The sequence below is a fragment of the Camelus ferus genome, chromosome 31, assembly GCF_009834535.1.
Source record: "Camelus ferus isolate YT-003-E chromosome 31, BCGSAC_Cfer_1.0, whole genome shotgun sequence".
Lineage (NCBI taxonomy): Eukaryota > Metazoa > Chordata > Mammalia > Artiodactyla > Camelidae > Camelus > Camelus ferus.
The window spans coordinates 5,807,412-5,835,310 of NC_045726.1; the positions used below are offsets into that span (position 1 = coordinate 5,807,412).

At 39.9% G+C, this 27,899-nt stretch overlaps 1 protein-coding gene across 3 annotated transcripts in view; it reads left to right on the forward strand.

The window, feature by feature from the left end:
- Positions 1-27,899, forward strand: part of GALNTL6 (polypeptide N-acetylgalactosaminyltransferase like 6) — an 803,528-nt gene that overhangs the window by 292,945 nt on the left and 482,684 nt on the right. The gene's annotated exons all lie outside the window — the stretch shown is intronic.

The window sequence follows — 27,899 nt, forward strand, 5'->3', positions numbered from 1 at the left end:
GACCTGGCCTTTTCTTGGAACAAAGGTTTTTCACTGCTGGGTTAAATGCTCATATTTATTAACACATTTATTCATAATGTCCTCTTAAAGACTTTATAATATCTACCATGCTTAGATGTTACTTTTTCTTTCAAGTATCATTAAAAAAATCTTTTTCCTTAATCCAATACACTGGGAATTTGTCAAGTTTATTGATCATTTCAAAAACCAATTTTTGACATTTTTATCTTACCTATTGTATTTTTTCATTGATTTACATCCATCTAGTTATTATTTCTTTTCAGTCTTACTAAATTTTTCCTGAATTAAAAATAAAGATTTATAGCTCCTTAATTCTATTGTAGAATAAGCATTTACGTCTCTGAATATCCTGCCAAGCACCACTTTAAGTGCATCTCGCTGGTCTGAGGTTGAGTGTTTCATATTTGTTATGTTTTAGTTGTATTATGCTCTAGTTCACGTTTTAAAACGTCTGTTCTATTTAATAAATGCTGAAATTACCTTTAAAAATGTGAAAGTCCACACGCTACCTCTATCTTTTAAAGTTTATTTTTTATTGAAGTATAAAAAATGTTTCAGGTGTACAGCCAAGTGATTAAATTTTGTATTTATTTATTTGTTTATTTGAACAGTTTATTTATTTATATTCAGAGTCTTTTCCATTATAGCTTATTATAAGAAATTGAATAGTTCCCTGTGCTGTACAGTAGATCCTTGTTGTTTATCTGTTTTATATATAGTATGTATCTGGTAATCCCAAACTCCTAATTTACCCCCTCTTTCCCCTTTGGGAACCATCAGTTTGTTTTTTATGTTTGTGAGTCTATTTGTGGTTTGTAAACAAAATTTGTATTTTTTTTTTTAGATTCCACATATAAGTGATATCATATGATATTTGTCTTTCTCTGCTTGGTTTAGTTTACTTAATATGATAATCCCTAGGTCCATTCGTGTTGCTGCAAATGGCATTATTTCATCATTTTTATGGCTGAGTAATATTCCATTGTATATATACACTACATTTCTTTATCCAGTCATCTGTTGATGGACATTTAGGTTGTTTCCATGTCTTGGCTGTTGTATGTAATGCTACTGTGAACATTGGGGTGCGTGTATCTTTTCAAGTTAGAGTTTTCTCAAGATATATGCCCAGGAGTGGGATTGCTGGATCATAGGGTAAGTTTATTTTTAAAGGAATCTCCATACTGTCCTCCATAGTGGCTGCACCAATTTACATTCCCACCAGCAGTGTAGGAGGGTTCCCTTTTCTCCACACCCTCTACAACATCTATCTTTTATGGACTTTTGAATGATGGCCGTTCTGACTGGTGTGAGGTGGTACCTCATTGTTTTGATCTGCATTTCTCTGATAGTTAGTGAAATTGAGCGTCTTTTCCTGTGCTTGTTGGCCGTCTGTATGTCTTCTTTGGAGAGATGTCTGTTTAGGCCTTCAGCCAATTTTTGATTGGGTTGCTTTTTTTTTTTTTGATATTAAGCTGTATGAGCTGTTTGTATGTTTTGGAAATTAGTCGATCTTGTCATTTGAACATCTTTTCTCCCAGTCCGTAGGTTGTGTTTTCATTCTGTTTACGGTTTCCTTTGCTGCACACACTACTTTCCAATACATTTCACTAAATGTCTTTGTTAGTGTTTTTATTGATATTGTTTTATGGGTTTTTTTTCTTTTGGCAGTTACATCTTTGTGGCATATTTGATAATTTTTGAAATATCAGATATTTTAAGTAACTTTTATGTAAGTAGATGGGATATAGGGGGAAGGAGGCAGCTGGGTAATGAGGAAATGTTGGTCATATTTCCATCTTTGAGAAAATGGAGATTTTTTGCATAAAAAAATTGGAAAAGGAACAGTTGAAGGGGAGCCCCCAGGACTTCAGGTGTAACACGGATTCTTTTCTGGTCCATCTGTGCCCTTAGAGTTATAGTAAATTATAAGGATTCTTTTAATTTGTTAGAAGAACTCTAACATATTAAAAAAGCAGAATTTCTGTTATTCCATAATCTTACACTTCTTTGCTTGGGGATTAGCATTGACCGAACCAGTTTCCCTGTAGAAGGTATGTATCCACACAGCATTTCTGGTTCAGGAAGGCTCCCTGGAAGAGGTCAACCAAATTGTCAAGGATAAAGTCATACCCTTGTACTTTCATTCAATTCATGATCTGATTTCTCCTTCTTGGTGTTTGCTACTAGTCAGTCATATTATTTTTTTCTAATCATATATATTTTAAGCCCCCTCCTGGGCTCAGCCCTCCTTATTTTTGGGCTTCCCCAATCATACGTATTTTTATATATGACCCTATTATATTTCGTTTAGCTGGTTTCACATCATTTTAGAATTTATTGACCCTAGATTTCGTCTTTTAATGGCTTAGCTATCCGTTTGAGTTTTACTCTATCACAAAATTGGTAAGCATGCTTGTTAAACTATCATTCAAATTATTTATAAAAGGTGAGTGGAAAGAATTCAAATACATATGCCTTTGATATAATATGAAAGACGGTGTATCCACTGATACTGACCTATTACTCAGGAAGCATTGGGTATAATCATGATAGCAGCTAAGAGCTATGCAGCTGACATTTCTCCATATATAAATGGAAAAAAATGCACTATATTTCCAAAATAAAGTTGCTCTTCCTATAGCATGTCCCTGAACTATGATTCATAACTTCTGCTGGATGTTGAGAAGGAAATGCAATTAGTGTAGGTAGCGATTTCTTAATTAGTATGTGATGTTCCTTAATTCTCACAGCATTGTCTTCTAAATGGTACAACATGCTTTTTAAGTCGTCCATCCAGAGTGATGCAGGGGTGTGTGTGGCTGTTCACACGTGCATGTATAATCTATGAAATTGTTAGTAAGACCCTTGATCTGTAGTTCTGAAATTTGAAAAGTGTTCTTGTCCCGTCTTCTTTTAATTTTAACTCAGAAGATTTTCACTGTGTTTATCACTGTTTTTTTGAATTTCACTATGAATGAATTCAGCGTGAAAACAACCTGTACTCAACCTTTGATCTTTCTTTGAAACCAGTTATATCCTCACATAATCATAATCAGTTCACACATTCTAGTCTATGCCTCAGGAACTCTGTAAAATTATTATATCTATCTTTTCAATACTTCATTTGCATAGTTAATCATACTTGTAGGTTTGAATATTCAAGACTTTTTATTGTCTTGTCATTTTATTTGTTTACTCATTCACTCATTCAACAAATACTTTTAAATGTCTCTGCATTTCAAATACGACTGCAAACTATGGAAGGAAAAACAGAGATAGAGAAACGTGCAGCACACTTGGAAGAGCTTCTGCTGTTACTGACACCATGGTCATTTGGATCCATGAATCTCTCTTCCCTAAATGATCCCAGCAGCCTCCTGCCCTGTTGTCATCTCTTCAATTTGCAGCCAGAGTGATCTTCTCAAAATAAATAATCAGATCATCTCCTTCCTCTGCTCCGAAGCATACAAAGCCTGGGCATCATATTCAGAATTAACTCGAAGTCCATTCCATGAACGTGGTCCGCCCCTGACCCGTGGCTCTCTCCTCCTCTCCGGCTGGTTGATGTGCAGTCTCTCCATTGGCCATGTTGGCCTCTTTGTTTTCCCTGAAGCCTGATAAACACATTCCAGGACTTTCTCTTGCTGTGGCTGCTGCCTGGACCGGACACTTGTGATCCACATCTTCACAGCCACTCTCTCCTTCATTACAGTCACCAGACCACATATCACCTGCTTAGATGTGCCTGCCGTCCATCGTGTTATCATACAGAGAGATAGACTCACTCTCTCTCCCTTAATTCTATGTAATTTTCATGGCAATTATCCTTCTATCTATATTTTGTACACTTACGTATTTATTTAATGAGTTAAAATTTTTATGATTCCCTGAATTAGAATCACTTACCCAAGGGCTCTAAGTCAAATTATCATGAATCATTTGATTTGAGCTTTTTGAATAAAGACATTCTTGTACTAGGAAACTATTGTGAGAACCTGGAGCCATGTGGTTGCTTTTTTTCTATTCTGGAGATTGCCCCCCAGACCCCCTAACCTCTCAGGATCTGAGTTACTGAGGGGTCATGCTAATTACTGTGAATTTCCATCATAAAACATCGGAGAGACATGAATGAAAGCACCCTTTGAGACCTAGGGAAGAACCATGCTTTAAAGTGATGAACATTAGTCTTTCCTAAGTTCCTTTAAACAACAACTCACCTTAGTGCTGATCAGGGGCCCATTTTGCTCTTAAATGTCTTTATTCTACATAATTGAACATGATTGCCAACCAAACAGAATGGGAAACAGAAATGGGCCCCATCTGGGAGCGAGATAACTGTTGTGCTTTCAGAAAGTGAAGAATGGTAGTTTTCCTGTAACCACAATGGCTCCTGGCTGTCTTTTATTGATGCCTGATGTCTCTAAAAAAATGGTATCTGGCGTCTTTTTTTTTGTTGTTGTTGTTACTACCAACAGTGGACATTGTTTATTGTTAATAGTTTAGGATAATTTATACATCTATGATGTGTTCTCAACAAATATCATAAGATTCATTGGGAGGAGGTCAACTTTGGAAAGTTTGCCAAAATAGCATTCATTATTACTCATTAGGTTAAAATTAACTTTTAATGAAATACTTCCTTTGACACTCGTTGTCTACTAATGAACATGTAAACTGGAATTGAAAAGACAGTGAGCGTTCTGTGGGGATGTATCTTTTATGTGTCTAAGAATAGAATAAAACTGAGCTGAAACTCAATTGAGTTGACAATTATCTAGGGAAAGATCCCTTCAATCTCACAGCATGAAAATAGCAGTACAGAAATATCTCAGGAGATTGATTAAGTGGCAATCAGTTTGTATTAAAAAACAAAAAGAAGACAGAATTCACTTTTAAAAATAATTCAATCCAACCGCTTATTGCAAAAGTTGAAATAGCAGCTTCCCATGGGTGAGTGTGCATGAGCTGAGTTAGTCTTCGTTTTCTCATCAGGAAACTGTGGTTTAATGATAATGCCTATTATACAGTTATTTTAAGAGTTAATTCAATTATATAAGTGAACGATCCGGGCTGCGGTGTGTGTTCAGGACATGAACATGTGTCTAAGGACAGACCTCACATTATTGTGCTGCTCTTGACTGCGCTCTGCAGACACGTTTTTGTTTTTTGTTTTTTGTTTTTTGTTTTTCCAGACTGAAGGTTTGTGGTAACTCTGCTTTGAGCAAATCTGTAGGCACCATTTTTCCAACATTTGCCCACTTTGTGTCCCTATGTCACATTTTGGGAGTTTTCACAATATTTCAGACTTTTTCATCGTTACTATGTTTGTTACGGTGCTCTGTGATCAGTGATCTGTGATGTGACTTGTAACTGCTTGGGGGCACCAGGAACCGCACCCACACAAGACAGGGAACTGAGTGGATAAATGCGTGCGTTCTGACTGCTCCATGACTCGCTGTCCCCCGTCTCTCTGCTTCTCCTCCGGCCTCCCTAGTCCCTGAGACACAGCGATATTGAAATCAGGTCAGTTAATAGCCCTACAATGGCTTCTAAATGTTCAAGAGAGAGGAAGTGTTGCATTCTCTCACTTTAAATCAAAGGCTAGAAATGATAAAGCTCAGTGAGGAAGGCATGTCAAAAGCTGAGACAGGCTGAAAGCCGGGGTTTTTTGTTTTGTTTTGTTTTTTTTTGCATCAAACCATTAGCCAAGTTGTGAATGCAAAAGCAAAGTTCTTGGAGGAAATTAAAAGTACTGCCCTGTGAACACACAAATGGTAAGACAGAGAAACGTCCTTACCGCTGATGTGGAGAAAGTCGGAGTGGTGTGGGTGGAAGACCAACCAGCCCCCACCTTCCCTTAAGTCACAGCCTAGCCCAGAGCCAGCCCCTCGCTCTCTTTAACTCTGTGAAGGCTGAGGGAGGTGAGGAAGCTGCAGAAAAGAGATCTGAGGCCAGCAGAGGTTGGTCCATGAGGTTGAAGGGAAGAAGCCATCTCCATAACACAGAAGGGCAGGTGAAGCAGCCAGTATGACGCAGAGGCTGCAGCAAGGTGTCCAGGAGACCCAGCTAGAAGCATTCATGAAGGTGGCTGCGCTGGACAGCAGATTTTCAGTGTAGGTGAAACAGCCTTACGCTGGAAGAAGACGCCATCTAGGGCTTCCATAGCTACAGAGGGGAAGTCAGTGCCCGGCCTCAAAGCTTCAAAGGCCGGGCTGACTCTCCTGTTAGGGGCTAGTGCGGCTGGTGACTTGCAGTTGAAGCCAATGCTCATTTATCGTCCGAAAAGTCCTAGGGCCCTTAAGAACGATGCTAAGTCTACTCTGCCTGTGCTCTGTGAATGCCTGGATGACAGCACGTCTGTTTACAACATGGTTTACTAAATATTTTAAACTCACTTTTGAGACCAACTGCTCGGGGGGTAGGGGGAAGATTCCTTTCAAAATACTGCTGTTCATTCATGTGGTGCCTGGTCACCCAGGAGCTCTGATGGAGGTGGGCAATGAGGATAACTTGTTTTTATGCCTAACACAGCAGCCTTTCTGCAGCCCAGGGATCGAGGAGTCATTTCAACTTCCAAGTCTTATTTTTTTAGGAATATATTTCCTAAGGCCACAACAGCCACAGACAGTGATTCCTCTGGTGGATCTGGGCAAAGGCAACTGGAAAACCTTCTGGAAAGGGTTCACCATTCTAGATGCCAAGAAGAACGTGTGTGACTCAGGGAAAGAGGTCCAGATAATCAGCACTGAGAAGCGTATAGACGTTGATTCCAGCCCTCGTGGGTGACTTGGAGGGGCTCGGGACACCCGTGGAGGAAGTCACTGAAGATTTGATGGAAAAAGCAGGAGAACTCGGAGTAGACGTGGATGCTGAAGATGGGACTGAATGGCTGCAAACTCAGAGTAAAACTAACGGATGAGGAGTGGCCTCTGAGGGATGAGCAAAGAAAGTGGTTTCTTGAGATGGAATCCACTCCTGATGAGGATGCTGTGAAGCTTGTTGAAATGAGAGCCAAGGATTTAGAACATGGCATAAACTGAGTTGATAAAGTAGCGGCAGGGTCTGAGAGGATGGGCTCCAATTTTGAAAGAAGTTCTATGGTGGGTAAAATGCTATCAAACAGGATCTCAAGCTGCAGAGAAATTGTTAGTGAAAGAAAGGTTCAGTTGATGCTGCAGATTTCATTGTTGCTTATTTTAAGAAATTGCCACAGTCACCCCAACTTTCAGCAACCCCCATCCTGATCAGTCAGGAGCCTTCAACATCCAGTGTCCGTGCAAGACTCTCCACCAGCAAAAAGGTCATGGTTTGCTGAAGACTCAGATGATGGTTTGCAGTTTTTAGCAATAAAGTAGTTTTACTGAAGGTAGGTTTTTGGTTGTTTTTTTTTAAGACATAATGCTGTTTTACACTTAATAGACTACAGTACAGTATAAACATAACTTTTATTATATGCACTGGGGAAACATACATTTTGTGCAGCTCGCTTTGTTGTAATAATCACTGTATTGTGGTTGTTGGAACCAAACCCACAATGTGTCCGAGGTATTTTGGCTGCATTCGTGTAATCTTGATTCCTGTGCCTGTGTGATTATAAATTGAATCACCCATCATAGTTTTCCTCATATCTTCAAATCTCATCAATTGACACAAACTCTCCCCCCCAAAATTGACTAGGGTGTTCATATTTATTTATACTTCAAATAACTCTCTCTCTCTTTATTTTAGGATTTATTATTACAAAGAGAGACATTTTGTGAGCATCTTCTCCAAACCTGTTTACCCCGTCAAACACCCCTTTCATACAGTGGTAGTTGTGGTTATTATCAACTTTTTTTTCTGGCTATAAATGCCCCACACTGGGGAGGAGTCATACGAGTCGATAACGACTCTTGGTGATGAAAAAGTAGGAGAATGTCCTCCTAAATTCAGATGGTGTTTAGTAAGCGTCAAGACGGAAAAGATGAGAAACAGGTATAGTGAAGTAAAGGATTTGAATCTAAATGGATCAGGTAGATTGGGGTTAAACTGATTGATTTTACACCTGCCGTTTATGTTCCTGAAGTCTTGTACCCAATGTTAGTCACCCCAGTTTTAGCGCTTTCCTGCTTTGCTTTGAAGTAAGTGTGGAGTGTAAATCTGTATCCCAGGGGCTTGCCACGCAGGAAACTCTCCCACCCACTGTGCCTGGTATTTACACGTGGTTCTGCTAGGAGGAGCTCTCATCTGGAAACTCTGTGAAGTTAGAATTTGCGATTTTTGCTGTGGCGTTGCTAAATAACTTTTAGTAGGCGTTCACGCCATCCTTTTATTTAGTGTTGTATAGTTTATGTACTTAGGCAGCACATATAAATTTTAGGAGGAGGAGTAAGAGACCTAAAAATACAGAATACATTTTTGATGACCTGGGACTCTGATGTCACCATTATGACATTAGTGAAATTTTTGCAATGTGCGAATCCTGTGGTAACCGAGAGTTTTCCACAGTTTGAGGGATTGTAATTCACTTGATCCCACACGATCGTTGAGGGGCTGTGTTTCAGGACAACACATAGAGACTCAGGTGATGCTGTGAACATCCGCCAGAATTCATATCCAGGATCTGGAGTAAGAGGGGCAGGAGTTCTGCGCCGTCTTGGCCCCGTTACCGACTGCAGGCTGGAGAGGAAGTGCGTGTGCTCAGCACCCACCCCCCACAGCGCCAGCTCAGGAGACTGATGTGGTGCTTTCCAGACACTGATTCAGGACCCTCAGCACCGGGTGGACTTGGTGCTGTTGGAGTGGGTAGCAGGTTGGTGGGGTTTTTTTTATTCTTTTTTTTTTTTTTTTTTTTACTGGAGTGTAGTTAATTTACAATGTTAGTTTCAAGCATACAGTGAAGTGATTCAGTTATACATATAAATACATATCAATTTTTTTCAGCTTCTTTTCCATTACAGCTCATTACAAGAAATTGAGTATAGTTCCCTGTGCTAAATAGAAGGTCCTTGTTTATGCTTCGTAGTCACAGAAACACGGCTTAAGTGGTCCTCGGGAAAAGCAGAAGCTCGGAGGGAGAGCTGTTTCACTGTAAAGGAAAATACCTCTGCCCAGAAATATGGATGGCAGACTCGTGTTATTTGTAAAACACAGACATCATAAAATAGTTTGGAAAACTAAGAGTTGACGGACAAGGAATTTAATGGAACACAGTGTTGGGTCTGATGTGAGACGACTGGGCAGCGTGATGGAATTGGTATTATTAGGCATTGCATAATGATTTGAATTTCCTTGGTGACCAACTGAGCCTTAGGCATCCAAATACATTATTGGACTAGAATAAATAGATTAACTTAACAGACATTGACCTAGATTAACTGTCAAATAGAATTGAGTTGTACACATTAATCAGGGTACACTTATTAGCAGTGATGCCATTCGTGCACAAAAAACATTCCTTTTATTTTGTTTTAAGGAATAAGAATCATTAAGGAATAACTTTAGAAATGATGGCAAATGTTTTATAAACAAAGAAATTACTGGATTGATATTTAATTTCCAGTTCTTGTGTTTGGCTATCACAGAATTACTTTTAGGCAACTTGATATGATATTCTATAAACCTCTGACGTAGCACTGCAAGTGTTTTACAACCAGAACAAGGTCATAAAAAGTATTATCTAAATTTGGAAAGTCAGTCATAATTATGAGAAAGACCTAGCATTTATTTTTACTCTGAAGCCTAGATGGTTTTTTAAACTACATTTGCTCTCATTTCATTCTTTCTAAACACATAATGCCTTCATATGAATACAGTGATTTTTTTTGCATGTTGCCTCGACGTTTCTCACAAAAATCCTATAAAATAGGGATGGTCAACTAGTATTAATCTTATTTTAAAATGCAAACAGGCTTGCATAAACTCCTAGTCAGCAATGCAAACCGTTATAAGTTGTACTTATTTTTAATCGAAAGTATCATATTGTGAAACTAATAGCAAACCAACAAGTGCTTGTGAAATGATTTTTCGAGTTCATAGCAAGTGTATGGAAAATGCTCCTTTTAAGTACTAAAAAAGGGCAATGCTACCTCTTTAAAAAAATTTTAAAAAATTGTATTTATTTTTACTTTATTGAAATATAGTCAGTTACACTGTGTCAGTTTCTGGTGTACAGCACAGTGTCCCAGTCATGCATATATATATACATATATACACATATATTTTTGTTTTCATATTCTTTTTCATTGAAAGTTATTACAAGGTATTGAATATATAGAAGAAATTTTTAATCTATTTTTATATATAGATTTGTAATCATTTTTTAAACAATGAACAAAATATATTTGACCATAATGCAATACTTTTTTTTCAGTGAAATGTATGTTTCCCATGAGGTTTTGTGGACTCTTAAAGGTGCCTTAAATCTCTCTTTAAATATATTAATGTATTCGTTCCTTCCTATTCAAAGGAGTGGACACAGCCGGGTTACCTCAGTCCGCTAATGGAAATTTACTTTAACAATGAATGTGAAAGTGTTGCAAAGCACCCTCCCTGGGCTTTAGGAGAATGAGAGAGGTGAGCAGGTGGCATCGAGGCGTCAGCAGCCTCTGGCCCCTTCGCAGGTGCACAGGGACCAGCCCCGTAGGCCTGCTCATTCTCCCTGCCTCACACGCAGCTCTCTCTGCATCTTAGAGATCTTCACTGTTTCTCTCCTCCTTTCCTCTGATGGCTAGCCCTCACCCCGTGACTCCAGACTAAAATGCCCTACGGGTGAGGATGCAACTGGTTAGCGCTGTCACCAGTCTGCTGAGATGCTCTCTGTGGTGTGAAGCTCTTACCCCAGGCTTCCTGAAACATAGCAGGACGGTGTGGGGTCAGATGCTTGCGTTTGTTCCAGACGGGACGCTGTGACTCAACACCTGTGGCCAGACTGAAATAAGGAGTTGCTGCACTTGGTGCAAAGCAGCAGTTTTTCATTTATGAATCACTTTTGGGCTTTAATCAGAAGGCGTCAATAAACAAAGCGGATGCTTGAAGCACTCTGCAGTACAGCCGACATTTATGTTCTTCTGCTAATTTTATATAAAAAGCACTGCTCCTGAAATAAAGAGATGCTGGGACTAGGATGACGTGATCAAGGTTTGTATCTCCTCCAGAGAAACAGAACCAGCAGGGTGTGTAGTAAACAGAGAGAGAGACTTATTTCAAGGATGCAGCTCACATGATCGTGGAAGCCTGGGGAGTCCAAAATCTGGTGGGGAAGGACTGCAGGCAGAAGACTCAGGACAGAGTCTCAGTTCAAGTCCAAAGACAATCCATTGGAAGAGTTCCTGCCTGCTGGGGGTGGTCAGCCTTGATTCAAGAAGGGCCTTCAACTGATTGGATATGGCTCACCACTTATGGAGGGTAATCAGCTTTACTCAAAGTCCACTACTTCAAATGTTAATCTTAGCCAAAGAATACCCACTAGAAACATCCAGAATAATATTTGACCAAATATCTGGGCACCAGGCCTAGCCATGTTGACACATAAAATTAACCATCACAAGGCCCAACCAGGCCTAAACACAGAAACTGATGCTCTGTGGGCCAGGGAAAGCCTATGTCAGGCTGGAGGGCTCTGAGTGAGTGAACTGATTCTATCCTGCCCTTGCTACTGCGAGAGGCCAAGCACTTGAAATGGACCATGCTAGGAACAGAGAGCCTTTATACTGCCACCTCGGTAAGGGCCAGGTGATTTAACGACCTCCTACGATTCTGGTGTAGCCACCGAGAAAGAACGAGTGAACCTAGATTCCAAGAGGCAGCAAAACCAAGAGAGAAAAAGACCAAAAGTGCCCTCTAAGGGGGCCAGCAGCAGGAAGGAGGGACACAAGGGGGACACTTCAACACCAGAGTTGAACTCTAGTGAGAGACTCAGGAGGGGGCGGAAGACAGCCAGAAAGACAACATCAGTAGTGAGAGGTGCAAAGGGGACGACTAAACCCTGCGCAGGACTTTCCAGAGCTAGGGCTGGGAATTTCACCTGGAAACGTTCAGTGCAAGCACAGAAGGAGCGGATGATGACTCCTCTTCTTTTGTTTATTATTGAGATATAGCTGATTTACAACGTTATGTGTTTCAGGTGTATAACGGAGTGATTCACAGTTTTTAAAGATTATATTCCATTTATAGTTATTATAAAATAGTCTCTGTGTTCTCTGTGCTGTACTCTGTGTCTCTGCTGCTTGTCTGTTTTATACATAGTAGTTTATACCTCTCACTCCCCCACCCCTGACTACCCTCCCCCCTGCCCCTCACTAGTTTGTTCTTTGTACCTGTGACTCTGTTTCCTCTTCATTATAGTCACTCGTTTGTTTTATTTTTTTAGATTCCACATATAAGCCATATCATACAGTATTTGTCTTTCTCTGGCTGGCTTATTTCAATTAGCATAATGCCCTCCAAATCCACTCATGTTGTTGCAAATGGCAGAATTTTACTCTTTTTGATGGCTGAGTGGTATTCCTATTTATTTGTATGTATTTCAGATTTTCTTTATCTAGTCATGTGTTGATGGACACTTGGGTTGCTTCTACATCTTGACAATTATAAATAATCCTGCTATGAACACTGAGGTGCATATATCTTTTTGAATTAATGTTTTTGTTTTCTTCAGATGTATACCCAGGAGCTGAATTTCTGGATCATATGGTAGTTCTCTTTCTGGTGTCTTGAGGAACCTCCATACTCTTGTCCACAGTGGCTGCACCAGTTTACGCTCCCACCAGCAGGGCACGGGGTTCCCTTTTCTCCACATCCTTGCCAACATTTGTTATTTGTAGACTTTTTGATGATGGCCATTCTGGCAGGTGTGAGGTGATACGTCTGTGGGTTTGATTTGCATTTCCTTGGTGATTAACAACATTGAGCGTCTTTTCACGTGTCTTCTGGCCATCTGCGCGTCTTCTCTGCAGAAATGTCTATTCAGGTCTCCTGCCCATTTTTTTAATCAAGTTGTTTGGTTTTCTGCTGCTGGTTTTCTGCTGTATGAGCTGTTTATACATTTTGAATATTAACCCCTTGTCAGTCACATCATTTGGAAATATTTCCTCCCATTCAGTAGGTTGTCTTCTTGTTTTGTCAATGATTTTCCTTCCCATGCAAAAATATTTAGGTTTAATTAGGTCCCATTTGTTTATTTTTGCTTTAGGAGACAGATCCAAAAAAATATTGCTACGGTTTATATCAAGGAGTGTTCTGCCTATGTTGTTTTATAGGCGTTTTATGGTTTCCTGTCTTATGTGTAGGTCTTTGATCCGTTTTGAGTTCATTTTTGTATGTGGTGTTACAGAAGGTTCCAATGTCATTCTTTTACATGTAGCTGTCCAGCTTTCCCAGCACCGCTTACTGTGTATATCGGGGCTCCTGTGTTGGGTGTGGATGGTGACTTTTGAGACACAGATTAGTGGTCAGGAAGATTAAATACAAAAAATGTATCAAAACAAAATAGAAATTCAGAGACAGAAATTACATGGGCAGAAAGGTTAAAACTGAACAGATGTATGCGTTTTAAGTGACAAATACAAGAGATAATAATTAAACAAATAGTGAAAGAAAATTCTATGTTTCTCAAGAAATATTTTAGCCCCCAAATTGAAAGCATGTCTGGAGACACTGATGAAAAAAGACACACCTGAACAGATGTTAGAAAAAGTTCTGAATTTAGGATAATCTTTGTCAAGGCTCCTGGCAGAAGTAAGAAGTTCCCTATTAAGGAGTGATTATCAGTCTGGTGATAAATCTTTACCTACAGCTCTAGAAGTGAGAAGAGAAGGGCTGGATGGATACATTTAATCAGAGAGATGGATGGCAGGGAGGTGTGGCTACAGACGTAGATGGCTATGTAACTCACCATTCAGTATATACGGGGTTGGGGGAACATACCACCACGTACAGATTCAGAGTAAAATCGTATAGAAAGAATTCTAACTAAGAAACGTACATGAGAATAAAATCTTCAGAATAGGAAAAAAAATAAAGAAAAAAATATTGTGGGGCACTTATAGTCAAAAATGAAAAGATCTTGGTGAAAGAGAGAGAACTAGAAAAGCTTCATTTTTTCTAAATATGCAGTTTAAAAAATGATCTATTCCAGAAAAAATTAATAATTACTAAGAGTTTAAAATAGGATGCCCCCTTACTAAGGATGGAGAGGGTTTTGGAGAGTAATGTGTCCTAAATGCCTTGCGTGGAAAACATTACTTGTCGGGGAGAATAAGATTTCTAAAGGCTACAACTTGTTAGAAGCCGTGCCGTGAAGGTGGGGGACAAGTATGTGGTATCTTGTCACATAATAGCAGAAACACAGGCAAGTGGTTAGGAGTGCCACGAACGGGTTAATTATGATAAATTAAGGGAACAAAACCACTAATTATGTAACATGCGGCCTCATATACTGATGAAGGCTAAAATAACACAATATTATTTTGAAATCATTGTTAAGTTTATGATTCCAAACCTTTTTGATCTACAGAAGCAGCAATTTCCTTAAGTTCAACAGAATCTTTAAGCCTGTGTGCGAACATACACGTTTACAAAAAGGCTGGAATGGCCCCGATTGCTAACAAACATGACTAGCATCGTTCCATTTACAAGATCAGAATAAAGGTGATGTGTTTTACATTTTAAATTAAAACTCATACAAAACAATGTGCACCCTACAGGGTGGGCCATAAAAGGTGAAAAAAAATGAAGAGGTCAGGGTGGAGCAGGTGATGAAGCATCAGGGAGAGAGATGGAAACAAATCAGGGCTTGGAAGGTGGTTGGAAGAGAAAAGACATTCCCAGAATGGGGGTGGGGAAGGAGAACTAAGCAAAATGGGAGAAGCAGCCTGTTTTAAATGTTGGAACGGATGTCGTAGGAAACATCGAGACCAGTGTGACGACACAGGAGTGTCATAGACTAGTAGGAAGGAAGACAAGGGGACAGGACCAGAAACCTCACACCACGCCCGTGTTTTAAACCCACCCAAGGTGGTGCTCAGATTCAAAGCCTGCAGCAGTGGCATTTCCAAAGTGGGACATCGTGTGTCATTCTGCAAGCGTGTGTGTCACTAGGAGGTCACACTGTGGTCATAACAGATGTTCAAGTCAGTTCACTCTCAGAGAAAGCATCCCAGCATGGAACGCAAACAGCACATCTGTTTCAAATACGTCCCTCTCACGAAGCACCATTACCAATGACACACGTGTCACTCAACATATGTTACTTTCTGGCTTCCTTTGAATTGGTGTCTTTTTGGAGCTGGCAGTGAGGCTTCCTATAAGGGGTTAAAATGAAGATGTTGTTACTGACAAAGAAAAATTTAAGTATTTGAATGAGTCTATGTTGGTGAACCCAGAAGCAAAACACAAATGGACAGTTTAAAATAGAGCTGAATGTGTGCGTGACCTTCCTGAAGCCTTTAAACAGCCTATCAATCAAAAAAACAAAATAAATAAAATAAAAATAAAATAAAATAAAATAAAAGGCAGTGATTATAATTGCAAAACAAAGGTTGATCTAAAAATCTGATTCACTACTACGGATGCTGGGAGGCAGTTTTATGGTACGAAATCAACATTCTGCTAAAAATAGCTTCTTTTAACTTATACAGGGTCTTAGCTGTTTAATTTATATAAAAGCTTAGCTATCCCACAGAAGGGAATGCAAACTCTTGATAAGGCACCTGTTCCATTTTCATTTGAAAAATGTCAAGAAAGAAATGCCTGCACTTGGAACATGTAACGCTAGAGGAAAGGGAATGGGAAATTCTCAATATAATAGAAACACAAAAATATCGTGCATGGTCAATTAGGTGCTAGTCAAGAGTGGGGCTGTCTTGTATTTTACTTCTGCATTTGACAGTCTCAGATGCAAATGTGGTTTTGCTTTGACTGGCTCTCTGCTCTCGCTCTGTCCTGCTGCCAATAACTTCCGTCCAATCAGCCTTGAGAAGCTCACATGCACACGAGACCGAGAAATGTTTGCTTTTAATCACACACTGGATGTTCAGGACCTCTCTCATGAAGCATTAAATAATGTTCCACGTGAACAATATTTTGTTCCCTCTTAGAGAATGAAAGAATAATAAAGAAGTCAGGACAGGAGTAACCATGGTATCAAGGGTTTAAAAGTCATTTATTCTCCTAGCTCATTTGTAAACAGACTATCACGTATTTTAGAGCACACTGGTTTTCAGTTCCAACAAGAAGAGAGATAAATATCACCAACTTCATAGGTCTGACTTGTCTTAAATTATCCAAGTGGCTTAATTATCATCAATTTAGATATTTTATTGCCACAGCTTCCATTTCGGACTTTCCCCCTGTTTATGTGGGATTTTATATTAACTGTATTTTTATTTATGTGTCCACGTTCTTGATCAGTTTGGGGAGTTATTCAGTCACTTAGTAACATTTGTTAAAATAAATTAGGACTGAAATGGTTGGCAGAAACTCTAACACAATAGAAATTTGCCTAGTTTGGGTTTGTATAAGACATCTCCACACAGCTGTGCTGTAGGGTCTGATGTCCTTAAGACATAGTTTTATGCTTTAAACAAGTATTTAATGTCACAAGAAACTGTAAGGTGCATTTTCCCCAAGAGAGTTTGTATTTGAATCACACAATTTCTGCAAATCTACCATTATGCTCTCTGTGACAAAAGTGCTCAGACCAATGCTTAGTTCCTTCCTCACGGACCTGACGGCTCTCCAGCACCTCACATCATTAGCGTTTTCACTGTTTGATTGGTAGGCGCGTGAAATTGGTTTCATCACCACTCACTTTTCAAATCCCTGTACTGCAGTAAACGGAAATATTATGAACGGAGCCTGTTCAGTTGTTTCAAAGAGCCAAAGATCACAGTGGTTTGCTAACAAGTAAGAGATAGAAAGTGAATGTTTTTAAATATGTGCTACTTTTAACAATGGGAAATTAATGCTGTTGACCTCCAAGTAAACCATAGCGTGAGCCTTTATTCCATCAAAGCAACTGGCTACTTCTAAACGTCTCTAAAGGCTAATGCCTCTTTTCTTTTATCCTTCTCTTCCTACTTAAATACCTGGTGCATCTCACTTGAACTCCAAATAAATGGGTGCATATACATGTACATGTGCACATGACGACATCTGGGCGATTGTGAAGTGATGAGAATTTTTATTTTATATTAGGTGCTTTGACATTCTTCAGTGACCATAGGTTTGCTTTTGTAGTTGAAGATTACAAATATACTGAATATTTTAAGTGAAAAGGAAATGGGAAATCAGGTAGGCAATGAAGAAAGAACAAACAATAGCCATTTATTTAACTACTACTGGCAGCGTCTGCCTCTTGTCGGCATTATGTTAACGCAGGTGTTTTCAGTGCCCGTTCTTCCCGCTCCACGCATACGTGTGACGTGGTTAGAAGACATTTGCTGTCATTTCATTGTCAAAGTTAGGATGCTGCTGTTGTAGAGAATCTATTTTAGATCTGACATATACATATATTTATCACTCAGTCTAAAAGCCATGATCGTTTCAGGGTCCCTGTTAATATTTAACTAAAATAATTTTTTTAAATTTATTTAGGATCCCAGACTCCGTATTAACCTTCTTACACAGTAGAATGCAATTTCAGTTGTTTTCCTAAGCTGTATACAATGTTTCTAAGAACAGATGATAAAGTTTACTATTATTTTAAAAATCAGACTTTGACTCCTTTGTTGCAACAAATACATTTTATTCAAAAACAATGTACTTCCTAAATATTGTCTTCACTTACTGTTTTCGTTTCAAATCTTCATTTCTTTTGCAGCTTTCATTCGAATTGGCCTCTATGCCAGTGGCCTCTTTACTTTCTTGATGTTTTTTTCCCACCCTCTTGGATGGTTTTAATCTTAGTGTCTTTGGATGCTGCAAATGACACAGGGACGCTTTGTGGGTCGTGTTGCCTTATTCTTTTAGAAGAGGTAAAAACGTCCAGGCCATGACACTCTTGACAATGAGATTTTTATACAAAAGAAGATGCTAACAGACCCAGTCAGACACATTTGACAGTAATGTTCCATTTAGTTTGAGTTCATCAAAAAAGAAGAAAAAAGTTGTCACTTTCTGGGGAATGCACTGCATGGGAATTAAATCAAGCACTTCCCCTCAAAGGACTGAAGCTGGTGGAGGGAGAGATAAGACGCAGAAATCCTATTGTGTATAAATTACAGATACTTTTTGAACAAGACTTAAAAAACAGCTTTGATCGTTAGTCCTCAGTGATTAAGAAAACTGCTGCATTTCCATCTGTGTAAGGAGAAGCCACACACACCAGTGGTATCTGAAGCTAAACCAGCTTTAAGATGGTGTGGGTCTTGTGGCAAAATATTTCTTAACATGGTTTCTCCTGACTGGTCTGCAGACAAGGAAGCTTTTTATGATAATTTGAAGAAACTACATGGTTAGGAAGTGAAACCTTTCCACAAGCCCACCTTACAGCTGAAAATGATAGCATGCTAAGAGTTCTGTACAAACATGTCTGTTTTAAACATAGGCAATTCTTAATTTCTTTTATAGCAAATTCTTATCAACATCAATGTGTGCATGTGGATTTATGTTACCTCCACTTTAAAGATCTGTGCTCAGAATGAATGTAAACACTTCTTACTAGTTAGCTCCTTAAATACTAAATCAAAACATATATAAGGGTTTCAATATAAAAGTGCCAATCTTTCTAGATATTAGACACCTTTTCTTTTTAAAAGTGAAGCTCCCATAATCTGATAATGGAGATGGAATATTATCGCCAGTAATGAATGCTTATTATGGCTATGTGATCGCATTACTGGTTTTGTGTAACCAAATTAGTGTTGGTTTATCCTGTAGCCAGAAGAGAATGGTGTTAATTTTCTCCAGCTGTGTCTTCCTTCTTTGATACTGTGGTGGCTATTCTGGGTATTTTGACTTTCCAAATACATATATTTTTTTCTTTTACATGGAGACCTTCATCTTGTTATTATTTTATTTTATTTTTTGTTGAAATATAGTTGGTTTACAATGTTGTGTTCATTTCTGGTGTATAGCCTAGTGATTCAATTTCATATATATATATATATATATATATATATATATATATATATATACACACACATACATATATATATATGTATTCCTTTTCATATTCTTTTTCATTATAGGCTATTTTGAGATATTGAATAGTGTCCCTGTGCTGTACAGTGGGACCTTGTTGTTTATCTCTTTTATATAAAGTAGTTTGTATCTGCAAATCCCAAACTCCCAGTTTATCCCTCTTCTCTTCCCTTCCCTCCCGTAACCATATGTTACCTGAGTCAGTTTCTATTTTTTGAATACGTTCATTTGTGTCATGTTTTAAGATTGCATATATAACTGATATCACATGGTATTTTTCTCTCTCTCTCTTCCTTACGTCACTCAGAGTGACAATTTCCAGGTCCATCCATGTTGCTGCAAATGGCATTGCTTTATTTTTTATGGCTGAGTAGTATTCCATTGCATAAATATACCACAACTTCTTTATCCAGTCATCTGTTGATGGACATTTGGAATTCTTTTCATGTCTTGGCTATTGTAAATAGTGCTGCTGTGAACAAAACAAACATTTATCCAGAGAAAACATGCAAATGGCCAATAGGCACATGAAAAAATACTCAGTATCACTAACTATCAGAGAAATGCAAATCAAAACTACACTCAGATATCGCCTCACACCAGTCAGAATGGCCATCATTCAAAAGTCCACAAACGATAAATGCTGGAGAGGCTGTGAAGAACAGGGGACCCTCCTACACTGCTGGTGGGAATGCAATTTAGTGCAGCCACTGTGGAAAACAGTATGGAGGTTCCTTAAAAAACTGAAAATAGACTTAACATGTGGTCCAGCAGTCCGACTCCTGTGCAATTATCCAGAGGAAACTCTAATTCAAAAAGACACATGCACCCCAGTGTTCATAGCAGCACTGTTTACAACAGCCAAATACATTTTTAATTCAGCTTCTCAATCTCAGGACGCACAACAGCCCAGTCATACACACAATGCCACCTCCACCAACAGGGAAAAACTCCTGGGGTTTAATTTGGATTCCATTATACACAAGTGATCAGTTCCTGGAGAACTGACAGCTTAAAAGTCCTTTTTCCAGTCCAAGATCATGAATATCCCTGCAGTTACTTGGTTCTTCCTTAATTTCTCTCAGCTCTGTTTCTTATAATTTCAGAATGGAGAGCAGCCTTGTGTGTATTTTGTTAGGTTTACTCCTAAATACTTGGTATTTTCATGCTATTTCAAAAACGCCTTTAGAATATTATTTCAAATTTTATCGTGAGTACATGGAAAGTAGGTAACAACCTTGACAAATGAACATCAATTTTCATAGATTTTTCAGTTTTGCTGGGGTTTTTTGGTACATATTCATATCATTTTAAATAAATCAAATAAATCAGTGTTTGTTCTTCCTTTACAACGTTTACAGCTTTTGTTTCTTCTTCATGATTGATGTCACTTGATGGGCCAGACAGACAGGCTCCAGGTTGTGGACTGGGAAGAGGTAGCGACCTGATTGCTGTGTTTCCAGGTCTCCTTGGGGAGGGAAGAGTCACACTTTCATCAATGATGCATGATATTTGCAGCATTTTTACTGGGGACACCCTTTGGCATATGTTTTAGAAGTTCTCTTCTATCCCTAGGTTACTGAAAATTTCCATGATTGTTGAGTTTAATCAAATGATTTTTTGCAGATATTGAGATATGACCTATTCCTTCATGTGAGTTACACTGATTGATTTTGAATAATAAGCCAACATTGCATTTTCTGGACTAAATCCCAGTGGGTCACGATATGCTGTCTTTTAAAATATTGGTAGATTCATTTTTGCTAATCTTTTTATTAAGGAATTTTTCTCTCTCCTCCTGAGAGACGTGGATCTGATCGCTTCCTTTCCTGCCATGCCTGTATCTGGTTTTGATATCAGGCTTATGCTGGTAGCCTAAAAAAAGTGTTTCTCTATTTTCTAAATATCTGTGTGAAGATGGCACTATTTCTCACGTTGATGTTTGAAAAAATTCATCAGTGAACCCTTGTAGGCCTGGAGTTTTCAGAATTTCTTTAAACATAATACTCTCAAGGTCTGGCCATGTTGTGGTAAATAGAAGAAATTTCCTTCTTTCTTGTAGGTGAGGAATAATCCGTTGCATGCGCCAAGCAAACTAAGTCAGAGAAAGGATATAAATATCCTATGTGGCTCTGAAAATGCTGAACTCAGAAACAGAGCAGAGTGGTGATTACCAGAGGCTGGGGGCTGTGCAAGTGGGGAGATGCTGGTCAAAGGGCACAAGCTTTCAGTTATCAGATGAAAAGTTCTGTGATTTCTTGTTATAGAAATAGTGCGTTTTTATTATTGCGTTTCCTTTGTTAGGTTTTCTGTTACACATTCTTGGGTGATTTTTTTTTAGCTCCTACCCTAGAGAGTCCACTGTGGATTGTTGACTTACCACACTTCACTTTAATTAGAACTTAAACCACTTCCAGAATAATGCAAAACCAACCGTTTAGTCCCTTTCCAGCCATGTCTCTTACTCTCCTCCTTATGAAACCTACACTCCAGCCCTGCCAAACCATAGCTGGAATTCCCAGTCACGTTTTCTGATCTCACTGCTCTGAACCATGCCTGAGGCTCTTCTGCCTGCCTGCCGGATGTCTTTCTTATGTCCGCTGAAAGGTTCCTTTATCATTGAGAGAGATTCTCTGTCCTCCTCATGCATTCATTCATTCCCCATGGATGAAGGACCTCTGGGGGACCGGCCATGTGATCAGTGCTGCGCTTAAAGCCCATGCCCCACAGGGACCAGACACAGCCCCATCCCTCACTGACTTCTGATGATTACACTTGTATTATAATCACAATGGTCTGTTGTTACTTTTTTCTCTTAAACGTGATGTCAAAGGTAATAATACCTCGGACATGCATCAGTTAATCCCCAGCCCCCGTCTCAGAGAAGATTCTTTATATGCGATTTTGAATAAATAAATATCTTTATTTGCACTGGTTAACAAGCCCAAATCCTTATCACTTCCGTACCTGTACGCCGCTTGTGAAATATTCAGTGAGGTGTCTTCTGTGTGGCAGGCTCTCTTCCAGGTACTGGGGATATGTGGGGGCACAGAAAGGAGACCCCGCTTTCATGAAGCACGCATCTCAATGGGGAGACTGTTGATTAACAGGTAAAAGTGTAAATGTAGAATAGCAGGCAATACAGAGTCACAAATAAAAGCAGATTTGGGAAATAAAGACGGCATGGAGTGCCGTCTGCTGGTTTCAGATGGGCTGATTATGGAAAATCGCTCCAAGAAAATTACATTCCAGCAAAGGCCTGACCATGTAGATTCTTGAGTGATCCAACTGGTTATCCCCAAGAATCTTCTGGAAAAATGTTAAAACACAGATTTTCTTATGCTATTCTTATACTCAATTACTTCTCAGGAAAAGTTTAAACACCTTCAACTGTCTTTCACTGGAATTTTTTTTCCTCTGACAAAATCGTACTTTATCTCTCAATATTCCATTTTATGAGACCTCAATCTATTTAGATAGGTTTGTTAATTATTTTTCAAATAGCTCGTTTCAAAATGCTCATCTGTACAAGTTCATTCACTTCAGATTTTTCTCATGCTGTATCCTCCACCCCAGACGTGTTCAAAGAGTGCAAATCCTTCCCTGTCCTTCAAGTTTGAGCTAAAAACACACCTTTTCTGGTTGGAGTTTATAAGCCGTACAGAACTCGTCAGTTTGCCACAATCCTGAAACTCTCCCAGGACTTACTGTGCAGTTCACTCACCTCCGCGCGTCCTGTTTTTCCTTTTCATGGCAACTGTTCTGTACATTTCCCCTGTCCTAGCCCATTCGGGCTGCCGTGATGAAACTCCTGGTGGCTTGTAAACAACAGAAATGGTTTTCCTGGCCATTCTGGAGGCCAGGAAGGCCCAGACTGAGGCACTAGCAAGTTTGGTATCTGCTGAGGTTCAGAGATAGGCATCACGCCTTCTCACTGTGTCTTCACTTGGTGGAAGGACCAGGGACGCCCTCTGAGGTCTCTTCTGTAAGGGCACTGGTCACACCCGTGAGTCCTAATCCCCCGGGGACTCATCGCCTTCCAAGGCCCCATTCCTGGGGGCTCTCCTGCTGGGGGTCAGGATTTCAGCCTCTGAGTTCTGCAGGGACACGTTCGACCCTGCGTCTCCAAAATCAGCGTCTGTTCGTAGCCGTTTCGGGCCTGGGGTCGCACTCTCCACGTGGTCACTTTTCCCACCCAGACAAGCATATAGTAAATACTCACTAAACATAAATTAAAAACGACAGTCACACCAGTCTCTGAGACGGCCAGGCTAAATAAAATGTCATTTTATCTGGAAGATAAATGCCAGGTGCACTGAGAAAATGAACCAGGTTTCCATGTTTACTTCTGCTCTGTGCCTTGAATAACACCGGATCACAGGCATATTTGTGAGACTTAGAATTTAGCTGCTTAATTCCTGTACATTTATATATTGTATTTAGTTTTTATGTTTTTCTTGAAAATACCTTGGTGTACCTTTTATACTATTTTAAACATATCAGATAGCACACTATTTTTTTTTTATATTTAAAGTAAAGGACTCCTGTTTGAATTTACGATGAGAACTGTAAGATACCCTAGAATTTTTAAAATGATAAATAAGTAAATCTGTAGACTAATAATTGCAGACCTTCCAATAATGTCATTTTTCCAACATACGCTTTTTGTTTGTCTGGAGCTCTTTGCTTTGTTGTGTTGTTTTTCCAAAGAAACGTCAGACCCCATGAGACGTCATACACCCCGAGGCTCCACGTAATAACATGTAAGATGAGTTGTCAGCATGTGCAGTAAAACCCGCTGGCTCTGTGTGTAAGAACGTAAATTTTAAAACTTATTCTTGCACCTGCAATGAAGACATTCCTGGCACGCCCTCCCTGGTGACTAACGAGTTTTGTTTTTTTAACTCTAGAGTCTTTCACTCTTTGGAAAAGCCTTGGCTCCAGGGATTTTTCAGTCTGAAGATTAAATCTGTACAAAGGAAATGAATTTCCCTTTGATTGACAGCTGTTTGAAGGAATGGAGAGCTGTAAAATTTTGTATTTGTGGTCTTCAAAGTGGCTGAACGTAAAAGCTCCTGATTAAAAATGTCCACAAAAATGACTGAAAAGAAGCCTCCAGTGTGCGTATACATTTCAGTCAGGCATTTACATTTAAAAAAGAAAAATGTATTAAAGAAAGTAAAGACTACTACAATTTTTTGAATATACACAGAATGTTAATTAAATATGCTTTGTGAGAAAAAGAACTCTGCAGTGCCAGATTTTGTGTAAATCAGGTAACTTAGTGAATGTGATGGTGCACAAAATCAGAAGAGGAAACATGATTTAAATAATCTCACAAAAGAGCTAGAACATATCTTAATCTTCATATAAGAAAACAATCATCAAAATGTAAAAGGAAAGGAAGTTGGTTTTGCAGAATTTATTTCAGAGTTCCACCTGTTGATTTCATTTTTAAAAAATGCACTGTGATTTTCTTATTAAGCAGAACTGATCGAGTGGCCTGTCAATCCAGTTCACTTCAAAGAGTGTTTACAGGCAAAAGACCTTTTCTGACCACTTACTGGGAGAGGGATTTAGACCTTTTAGAAGTTTCCCGAGGTGTGATGGCTAATTGCTGATCGTGGAAATGCTTATTGAAAATACCAGTCTCTTTCGCTAACTTACGTGCAGCATGGGTAGAACGAAGTTGACTTCACAGTGTAGAGTCAAAAATGTGTGTAAAATTATTACATAGCACTTTGTATGTAGTGGATACTCAATGGTCACTTGTTACACAAATGAAACTTCTCATTGGCTTCTTTATTTTCCATTTAGGTTGAAAAAGCAAGTGACATTTTCTCCTGAGAAATCAAAACAGAAAAACCTGAGAGATTCTGTCTTCTCTTTTATTCATGCCAAAAGTGAAACGCTTAAAATTTTTTGCTTCTCTCCCTTAAAATTGGAGAGATTTTTAGCCTGCTTCTCGGGCATCTAATTCCTTATCAAACCCCAGCTGTTTGATCTTAACTGCTGGCTCTCTGAGGTTAATGCTATTACGTCAGGAACTAGAAGCTTAAAAAAAAAAAAAGTTGCTCTCACTTTTCTTTGAGGGATTACAGATGCAGAAGCTTGAATTTCCTCACCCACACACAGACACTGAATTCGAGTGACTGAAAACAAGTCACACACTGCAACAGCGGGAGTTAGTAAGGGGGCAAGGGTAGGAATCTTCAAAAAATTTTGAAGAAGAAATTATTAAACTTTAATATTCTGTTTATGAAAAACAACTTTTAACTAAAAGGCAGTGGAAGGATGCTTTCATGGTACGAAAAGTTATGAACACACAAGGTCTTAGGTTAGATTCACTTTGACCCACTCGGACAGTCTCTTTTAATTGGTGCATTTAGACCGTTGACGTTCAAAGTGGTTATGGATATATAGTCTTGATTAATATCGACCTGATTACTATTTTCTACTTGTCGCTCATGTTCATTATTCCATTTCTGTCTCCCACTTGTTTTCTGTCTTTTGTGCTTTTAACCGAGCATTTTATACGATTTCATTTTTCTCTACTGCTTAGCATTATCAGTTACGGTTCCTTGTTACCTGCTTTAGGGGTTGCCCTGCGTTTGCAGTATAGTTACAGCTAATGGAAGTCCCCCTTCAGATAACACCATAGCACTTAGGTGTGTGAGTGCCTTAGAATAACAAAATGATCCTCATTCCTGATCCTTTCCTCCTGTCTCTTGCACCATTGCTGTCATCGAAGTCACTTTTATCTAAGCATGCAGAAGTGTGTGTATATATATTTATATATATATAAAATATGTATGCAAATAATACATACATAAGCATACATAATCTAATACACTGTTGGTATTATACTTTGAACAAACTGTTGTATTAATTAAAAGTAAGGAAAATTAAATGATTTTAGTTTTTATTTTACCTTCCCTGATTCCCTCTTCAATGCTCTTCCTTTAGGTACATCCAAGTTTCTGACCTATATCATTTTCCTTCTTAAAGAACATGTGTTACAACATTTCTCAAAAGGCAGGTCTAATAGCAACAAATTCGCTCTGAGATGACCTTTATTTCTCCTTCATCACTGAAGGATGTTTTCACAGGGTTTGGAGTCCTAGGTGGGTGAGTTTTTCCCCCCAATTCTTTAGCTGTTTTACTCCACTGTCTTGCTTACAAAGCTTCTGAAGAGAAGTTGGATGTGATTCTAGTCCTTGTTCCTCTCTCGGTAAGGAGTGTTTTCCTCTGGATTCTTTCAAGATGTTTTTTCTTTATCTTTAATTTTCTGTAATTTGAGAATGATACGCTTTGGTATAGTTTCTTGGCAATCTGTCCTGCATGGTGTCCGCTGAGCTTCCTGGACCTGTGATTTGGTACCTGACACTCATCTGTGGAATTCCTCAGTCACTGTTGTTTCAGACATTTCTTCTGTTCCTTCCTCCCTCTCTCTTCCTCTGTTGACCCCATCATGTGTGTGGCAGCCCCGCCGCCCTTGGGCATCCTGTTCCACTTTCTTCCTTCTTTGTTCTGTTTGCTTTTTGAATTTTTAGACCTGTTGGCTTGATTTGGAGTCTGCTGATATGTTCTGTAGCAGAGAGAATCTTCCTTCAGCTGCATGCAAACTACTAATAATCTTATCAAAGGCTTTCTTCACCTCGGTTAGGATGTTGTTTGTTTTTTTGTTTTTAATCACCAGCATCTATTTTTTGTTATTTCGTAGAATTTCCACCTCTCTGCTTACCTGGCCCATCTGCTCTTGCTTTCTGTCTACTGTATCCTTTCCGACCCTTAGCACATTGATCGTAGTTGTTTTACATTCCCATTCTGATTGTTGCAGCGTCTCCGCCGGGTCTGGTTGTGATGCGTCAGAGGACTCTGGTCCTCTCAACAAGGCCCGCCCTCAGGGGGACTAGTCAGTGGGGCCTGCCGCGCCCTGGGACGGCCCGCGGGGCCTGACTGGCTCAGGGAAGGGACCCCCGACTGTAACCTGGCCCCCCGCCCCGCCCCGCTTCGCTTTTGCCTTTGGCGCCCCTGGCAGCGCTGCTCGCGATCGCAGGACGCGCTGGGCGGAAGGAACCGCTGCCAGTGCGGCTTTTACAAGACGCGGCGCAGAGGCGTGGGGAGCGGAGCCCCTGCACTGTCACAGGCAGGCCCCGCCGGCTGGGGGCGCTGCGGGCTCTCTCAGGGCTTTTGTTCGTTTGCTTGTTTTTATGGTTGGTTGACCTGTCCCTTCTCTGGGCATCGCAGTTGGAGGAGGCTGGGGGGAACTGCCCTTCCCAGGGGCCAGTTGGCCCGACAGGCTACCCCTGAGCAGGGCGCTGGGTGACTGGGCCGGACCGGAGTCCTCTGCGCATTTGCAGGTGCCTCCCCTCCCCTCCTCCTGCACGGAGGGCAAGAGGACTCTTCTCCGACATTCGCCCTGGGAACCTGGCCGAGCTTCTGGGGAGGAACCTCCCGGGATTCTCGGAGCCTCCCTAGGACGGGGCCTCCCGGGGCCTCGCCTCTCGCGCTGGCTGCTCGGGGCCCCAGCAGTTCGTTGGCTCCAGAGGGCGTGTCCCCACCCCCGTGGTCTCCGCTGCTGAGTCTGTGCCCCCGGCTCTGCCCTCTGCCCCTCCGGTCTCGGGGGCAGCAGCCTGTCCTGTGTCCTCTCCTCTCTCACCTGCAAGACTTGTTGACTGTTCAGGCAGCTCAGTTTTTTGTTTGTTGTTAGGATAAGGCAGAAGCAGAAAACAGAAGCCTCAAATTAGATT